This window comes from Electrona antarctica, assembly GCF_951216825.1.
Source record: "Electrona antarctica genome assembly, chromosome: 15".
Taxonomy (NCBI): domain Eukaryota; kingdom Metazoa; phylum Chordata; class Actinopteri; order Myctophiformes; family Myctophidae; genus Electrona; species Electrona antarctica.
This window is the reverse complement of record NC_136796.1, coordinates 43,883,625-43,890,956: the sequence shown is the minus strand read 5'-3', so window position 1 is coordinate 43,890,956 and position 7,332 is coordinate 43,883,625.

Sequence of the window (7,332 nt, the reverse complement as noted above, 5' to 3'; positions counted from 1 at the left end):
GGTGATGGGGGCAAAACCGTTCTTTTAACACTTTGTTTATGACTGCAGACATGAGGCCTGTGTTGTGTTCATAAAGGGCCTTGCAAACGGGGAAGTGATAAAACGCACCTATAGTTAATTTCCAAGGAGACCTACGTTTTTTTGCGCGGAGCAGTAGCGGCGCCATGGCCGCGGGAAGATGTTTACAGCAGGAGGTGCTGAAAGCTTAGTAGGGGTAACGCGCGCGCCGCAAAATGTGCGTGCACGCACCTCGTGCGCGCCGCATTTTCGCGCAGAAAAGTGGCTTTTACTTTCCCTCTCCACACGCAAACTGACACAGGCAATTAACCAGGATAAGGTGCCGATACTGTGATAGAGCATATTTATTAGTCCATTAACAGAAATCTGTCTTGATTAAAATCATTATTATTTCCCCCCTCCTGTCCGAGGGGGGGGCTGTGCCTGGGCGGCGAGGGTGCTCCAGCACCCACCAGCACCCCTACTTCCCTCAGCCATGAGTAGCGGTGCGACAACGCAAGCGTATTTACGTGGAGCGCGTGTCCCGTGAGTTTGTTGCGCGCGTTACTCGTTACGTGCACACGCCCGCGACTCACCACCACCAGACCTGGATTGGTTTAGATCTTTTCTTTTTTTACGCTTGCGTTGTCGCTCCCCCCTCTTCGACAGACCTGGAGGGAGACCTGTCGTTGATCCAAGGCAACAACGCCTGTACTGCGTTCCTCGCTTCACGTTCGCAAGGCCCTTCAAGCTTCTAGAAATGTACTGCTGCTAACAACACAGTTCAGAAGAGGTCACGTGAGCAGATAAAAACTAGAATGTCAGAGTCACACTGACTGTTCTGAGGTCAGCGCTGCTACGTATATTCCATGATGATTTATGAACACCGGGCCCTGACTGCAGTGTAGTGCACAATGTGATGTGAAGCTACTAGACATTAATCTCAAGAAGAACTACGAGGGTCTGTTCTTTGGCTCGAGCTGGTCTTGGAAGGTCTGCTATTTGTTACAATGTTGATGTCTTAAACTTCTAGGTGTAGCCCAGTATAATTTGATGACTATTACTTTTTTACATTCATTCCTGAAGGTGGCGGTGTTCTATAGAACTATATCATCTTCTCCCCACCGAGGGTTAATCCATTTAGGCCTGACCTCCAATTTTTTAAAAAATATTCTAAATCCTCCAGTTTTCTGAAATAAATATTTTCATGATTTTTCAAAAATAGCAGATCTACAAGCTCGTAGCGCGCCACTCGGTGGCACGCTATGAGCTTGTAGATCTGCTATTTTTCAATAGCTAAATTATAACATGTTTAAAACACCAAAAGGGGTTCCCGCCTCAAAATGGGTTAAAGGACCACTTCAACACTTTTCAACCTATCTTCATATAATAGGTCCTCGGTAATAATCACGATAAAATGGCACAATTTTTTTCTACTCTGTTTGTGTCTCATGGGAGGGCTGTGGGCAGTTCAGAAACCCGTCCACCAGTGACATCATCGATGGGGGACCCAAGCTAATAGTAGCCTCGGTCCCAGGCTTACTTTTCTGTGAAAAGAAGAGCCTGGTCACAACGTAAGGCAAAGAAGCTATCGGCGGATGTATCCTCCGGAACATCCATCAGATGTATTTCCCCCGGATACGATATTTTCCCGACCAATCACAACACTTGTTTCATTCGCGGAGAATGTAAACTGATTTGTAAAGCATCAACGTAATTTCCTTGGGAGATACTTCCGCTAAAACCCGCAACTTCCGATGATAGTCTTTTCAGCGTAGGTCTTGCCCAGGGTGAGCTAATAGAAACTGCAGGGTTTTCTATTCCTGAAAAGTTGCAATGCGAAAATGGAAGCCATCGTTCTCACGATAATACAAATCTAAACATTTTTGTAAAAATAAATCTTGTTTAAAAAATAAATCTGCCTAACGATGAAGTCACTGGTGGACTGGTTTCTGAACTGCCCACAGCCTTCCTATGAGACAGACTGAGTAGAAAAGAATGGTGGTATTTTATCATGATTATTAGTGAGGACCAATTATATGAAGATAGGTTGAAAAGTGGTCATTTAAATAATCTGCATTTCCAGTTCAAGACTCCACCCAAGGTGAAGGAACTTGTCAAAAGTTAACTGGAATTGTTTTATTTTTTCGTTTAATTGAAAAAAAAACAAATGAAGGAAAAAAATGTATATGATGCATATAAAGATTTTTCAGTAAGGCTGAATTTATTTTATTTACCCTTGAAAAGATTTGTCTTGATGCTGCAAATGAGTTGAGATTCAAAACACCACCAGGTGTTGTACTTAAAGGACAACTTTAGGTTTTTTTTCAACCAAGGTTCATGTTTTACAAATTACATCTGGCCACAAAAGATCACAAGGATCTACTGAATGTGAAGGTAGCCTACTGGGGGGGAAGCCACACTGTGTGTCATAGGCTCAATAAGTCAGTTTGACACATTCAGTAGATCCTGTGTGGCCAGATGTAATTTCTTGAGGTCTAGTAGGACTATAATAAATAATAAAAAAAGAAATCGCTATAAAATGTTGTAAAGAAATACATATTTAGCCCCATGCTGGAATGCCCCCGCCCCCCTGTCAAAAACGGGGTGCATACTTAGTTTAGACTAGTCATTGGTTAGACATGGGTTAAGGTTAGGTTTAGGTGTGCTGCCCCGTGGGAGGTTAGGTTTAGGGTGAGGGTTTGAGATAGGTTGTAGTTGTAGGACTAATGACTGGTCTAACCACTGACTAGTCTAAACCAAAAACTGTCTAAACTAAGTACTACACCCGTCAAAAACAGCTAAAATCCCTGAAACGAAAGAAAGCAGAAAATTGAGGAAAAAAGATTAACACCCATCTTCTACTTTCTCTAATAACAACCTAAAACATGAACCTTGGTTGAAAATAACTAAAGTTGTCCTTTAACATGATTCCAAACAATGGTTTGGTAAGACTGGGTTTGTTGAAAACAACAATTGTTTGTCTTTTATTTTCTGCCATAATGATAAAAAGTGGGCTAGAGTTTAATAAATGGTAATCATTGTACTGTAGCTTTGGGACATCATCCAGACTGATTGGCTGATTGATTCCTGTCTGTATGGTGATGTGTTAAAAACCACTGCCTGATGTGTTTATAACTTTAATACGTTGCAAATAAAAGACTATTTTGATATTTGTCCACATATCTAGGGAGTCTCTCTTTGTATAGCAGGTCATTCAGCTGTAAACACCTTACCTGGTATGGGAACGATTCTAGAAATGTCTTAAAAATTTCTGAAAAACCCCATGTTTCTGTCAGTGGTGCTCAAACATTTTCATGTCAAGGACCCCCAAAGATATATGTAATTGGCCGCCGACCCCCATCTGAAAATATGTTATTCCTTAGCTTTGCACTACATTTTCACGATTTAAAAAAAATAGCAGACCTACAAGCTCGTAGCGCGGCACTCGGTGCCGCGCTATGAGCTTGTAGATCTGCTATTTTTCAATAGCTAAAGTGCTTAAAACAGCAAAAGGTGTTCCCGCAAATGTATGGATCTAGGGAGTCTCTCTTTGTATAGCAGGTCATGCCGCTGTAAAGACCTTACGCTGCATGAAAAAGATACCAAAACTAGGGAAGAAAGGCCATTGTTTCAAACGACCTGCGATGGCCAGTTATCTCTCCCCACTTCCTTTAAAAAACAAAAGTTGTCATCCTGTCGGATTCCTTCCTGCCCTCTTTCCTGTTTCAAAAACATGCTGGTGTTGCTTTTCTTTAGACCTGGGAACGATTCTACAAAAATGTCTTCTAAATCGTTTTCTGAAAAACCTATGTTTCTGTGTCGGTGATTCTCAAACATTTTCATGTCAAGGACCCCCAAAAATATATGTAATTGGCCGCCGACCCCCATCTGAAAATATGTTGTTCCAGTTTCACCCCAGAAGCAAAGATTTGAGTTAAAAACGTTTGCTGTGAAAGAATATTTGCACTACATTTTCACGATTTTTCAAAAATAGCAGACCTACAAGCTCATAGCGCGGCACAGAGCTTGTAGATCTGCTATTTTTCAATAGCTAAAGTATAACATAATGCTTTAAAACACAAAGGGGTTCCCGCCCAAAATGGGTTAAAACAGAAATCAGGAACTTCAGCCCACTGCTCCCAATAGTTAGGACGGGTGAATGTAGTAACATTTCACGTAGGTCTCATGTGCAAACGTACAGTGACATACATACCAAGATCAAAAACATATTTTAACTAGAAAAAGTGCCCTTCTGGGCACAGGTCTCCACCAGGAGGATAGGACTGTGTGAGATGTTTGGCAAAATGTTTAGGAGTAATATAAACATGTTTGCCTTTGATGGCAATTGGATGATTTGAGGCATTTTGTTCCAAAAATGTCTTTTACAAAAATCAACCTGTTGGTGGCGCTATAACAGGCCAATGTGAAAAGGGTGGGATATATTCCTCAGCCTAGTAAGAAAATGTGTGAAAGATTTCACGTAAATTGCATGCTGCGTTCATGATTTGAGGCTTTTGTTCAAAACGGGGCAATCTTGCAAACTGCGAAAGCCAATTATAGCCAATTAGGATGGAATATGAAATATCGGACAGATCCGACTTGAGCACATGACCATAGAGATACTGTGTAACGATTTGTGAGATTTTTGGACAGAATCTGGAGGAGTAATCTCAAAAAATAAGTTTTACAAAAGTCGGCCTCCTGGTGGCGCTATAAAAGGCAGATGCGGAAAATGCAGGTCAAAGGTTTGTCCTTGGTCTCTAGGGAGTGTGCATGCAACATTTCACGCAGATCGGTGCAGTTTTAGGTAAAAAATGTGAAAAGCTGCCTCATGGTGGCGCTATAACAGGCCGTTCTGGAAAATGCGGGGCAGAGGTTCATCGTTGGCATCCAGGGAGTGTGTGTGCAAAGTTTGGCATCGACCGGGTTAACGGTGCCGGAGATTAGCTGGTAACGGACGGACGGACACACACACACACACGTACGGAGTGCAAAACATACTCTCTCCCCATGCCTTCGGCCTGGTGGAGACAATAAGACATTTGAACTAATCTGCATGGTAGAGTATGTTAATACAACTAGCACATTTGCAATGGTTGAATCGGAAACGGAATAATCTTTGACACATCACATGTTTGCAGGTGTAACTGGGTGAAATTAGTCTTTGTATAAAGTCTCCCTACAGTAGACCCTGATTCGTGCTGATTGACGAGTGCTGCCTCAAGCCTATAAAGTCAAAGTGGTACGATTTGTCACACACGTTTGAAATTTGCTTCTCCGCATTTGACCCATCTCTTGGAGCGGTGAGCCGCAGCCGTGCCGCGCTCGGGAATCATTTGATTAGTTGATGTGAGAGGGTAATATCTCACCTTGGTGAAGCTGGATGCCTCGGCCTTGGCCCAGCAGTAGTTCATTCAGATTCAGGCCTGGGTTCAAATTCCAGGTAGGATTTAGACCTGGTATGGGAACGATTCTAGAAATGTCTTCTAAATCCTGACAGTTTTCTGGAAAAAAAAACATGTTTCTATGTCAGTGGTTCTCAAACATTTTCATGTCAAGCCTTGACATGAAAATGGAAGTCAAGGACCCCCAAAAATATATGTAATTGGCCGCCGACCCCCCCCCCCCCCCCCCCATCTGAAAATATGTTATTCCAGGAACCCCTCGGAAGCAAAGATTTGAGTTAAAAACGTTCGCTCTGAAAGAATATATATTCAAAGCTTTGCACTACATTTTCACGATTTTTCAAAAATAGCAGACTTACGAGCTTGTAGATCTGCTATTTTTCAATAGCTAAAGTGCTTAAAACGTTCCCGCAAATGTATGGATTGCAACTTTACACGCTCAATCCAGGTTGGGGACAATGAAGAACTAAGGTAGCATGACTGGAATGAAAAACAAGAACTGAGACAAAGGTCGTTGTCCCATAGTTATTCACGTTTACTGTAATCTCTACACACACATCAAGTCACCATCAGACTTTTAGGGTTCTGAGCAGTTTTTGGCAGCAAATTTCTATTTTAGTTTAGTAATAGTCTTTGGAATGAAACTTTTACGAATGAAACATTTAGTTTTAGTTTTAGTCACATTTTAGTCACCTGGAATGTTTTAGTGTTCGTCTAGTTTTAGTCGACTAAATATAAGATTTTTGTCGACTAAATCTACAGTTGATTTGATCGACTAAAATGTATTTTGGGGGCCTTGATGCCGTCGTAATAACTGATTTTACACTTGCTGAAAATAGCCGATCTACAAGCTCACAACGCGTTGCAGCGCGACACGTTGTGAGCTTGTAGATCGGCTATTTTCAGCATGCAACCAAGTGTAAAATGACTTATACTGGATCCACTGTCCACTAGTCCCTTCCTAACATTTTAGTCTAGTTTTTATTTGTTGACGAAATTGTCAATAGATTTAGTCTTACTTTCAGTCATCATAGCTCAGTTTTCATTTAGTTTCCATTCAGTTTGTCAGTGAAAAAAGGTAGTCGACGAACATTTTTCGTTTTAGTCGACGAAATCAACACTGGTTCTGAGATTGCTTTTTACCCAGAGTCCCAGAGAGATACATTTGTGGATGTTGCCTGCTCGGTGTCTTCTTCTGGTAGAGCTGGCAGAACGTTCATCAGGATTAACAAGCTTCACTCTTTTACTTCTTTCACCAAACATGGAACAGATGTTTGGAGCTCTCCTCTGAGCCCTGGGAGCACCAGGCCAGCTGGGTTTCGGTAACGTGCTTATGGCTATTTGTTCACATTTAGAGCCACAGAAAGGAAAATAGCAATTAACTGACAAACAACTGTCATCAAAGTCAAATATTTGTTGAGCGTGCATAGCCAAGCAGTAAACAACTGATCATGACTGATTATACATACTTTCATAGCAGTCTAGAGTAGGGCTTTCACTTCTAGTAATTTTTACTAGTTGCCTAGTTTAGTAGTCGACTAGTTGTTTAACTGTTTAACCTATTATGTAAATATATATATATTTAAAAACTGTACATTGGTGACTATTATCTAGCATTCTAGCTGATCTTGAGGCCTACAAAAATGGGGGGAAAAAATAAATCTTGTCAACTAGTACCAGCAAGGTCAACTAGTGGAGGGGTGCATACTTAGTTTAGACTAGTCTTTGGTTAGACATGGGTTAAGGTTGGGTGGTTTAGGTGTGCTGCCCCGTGGGAGGTTAGGTTTCTGGTTTAGGGTGAGGGTTTGAGATAGGTTGTAGTTGTAGGACTAATGACTGGTCTAACCAATGACTAGTCTAAACCAAAAACATTTACTAGTCGACTAGTTGAATAGTCGACTAGTTGCTTAAAGCCCTAGTCTAGAGT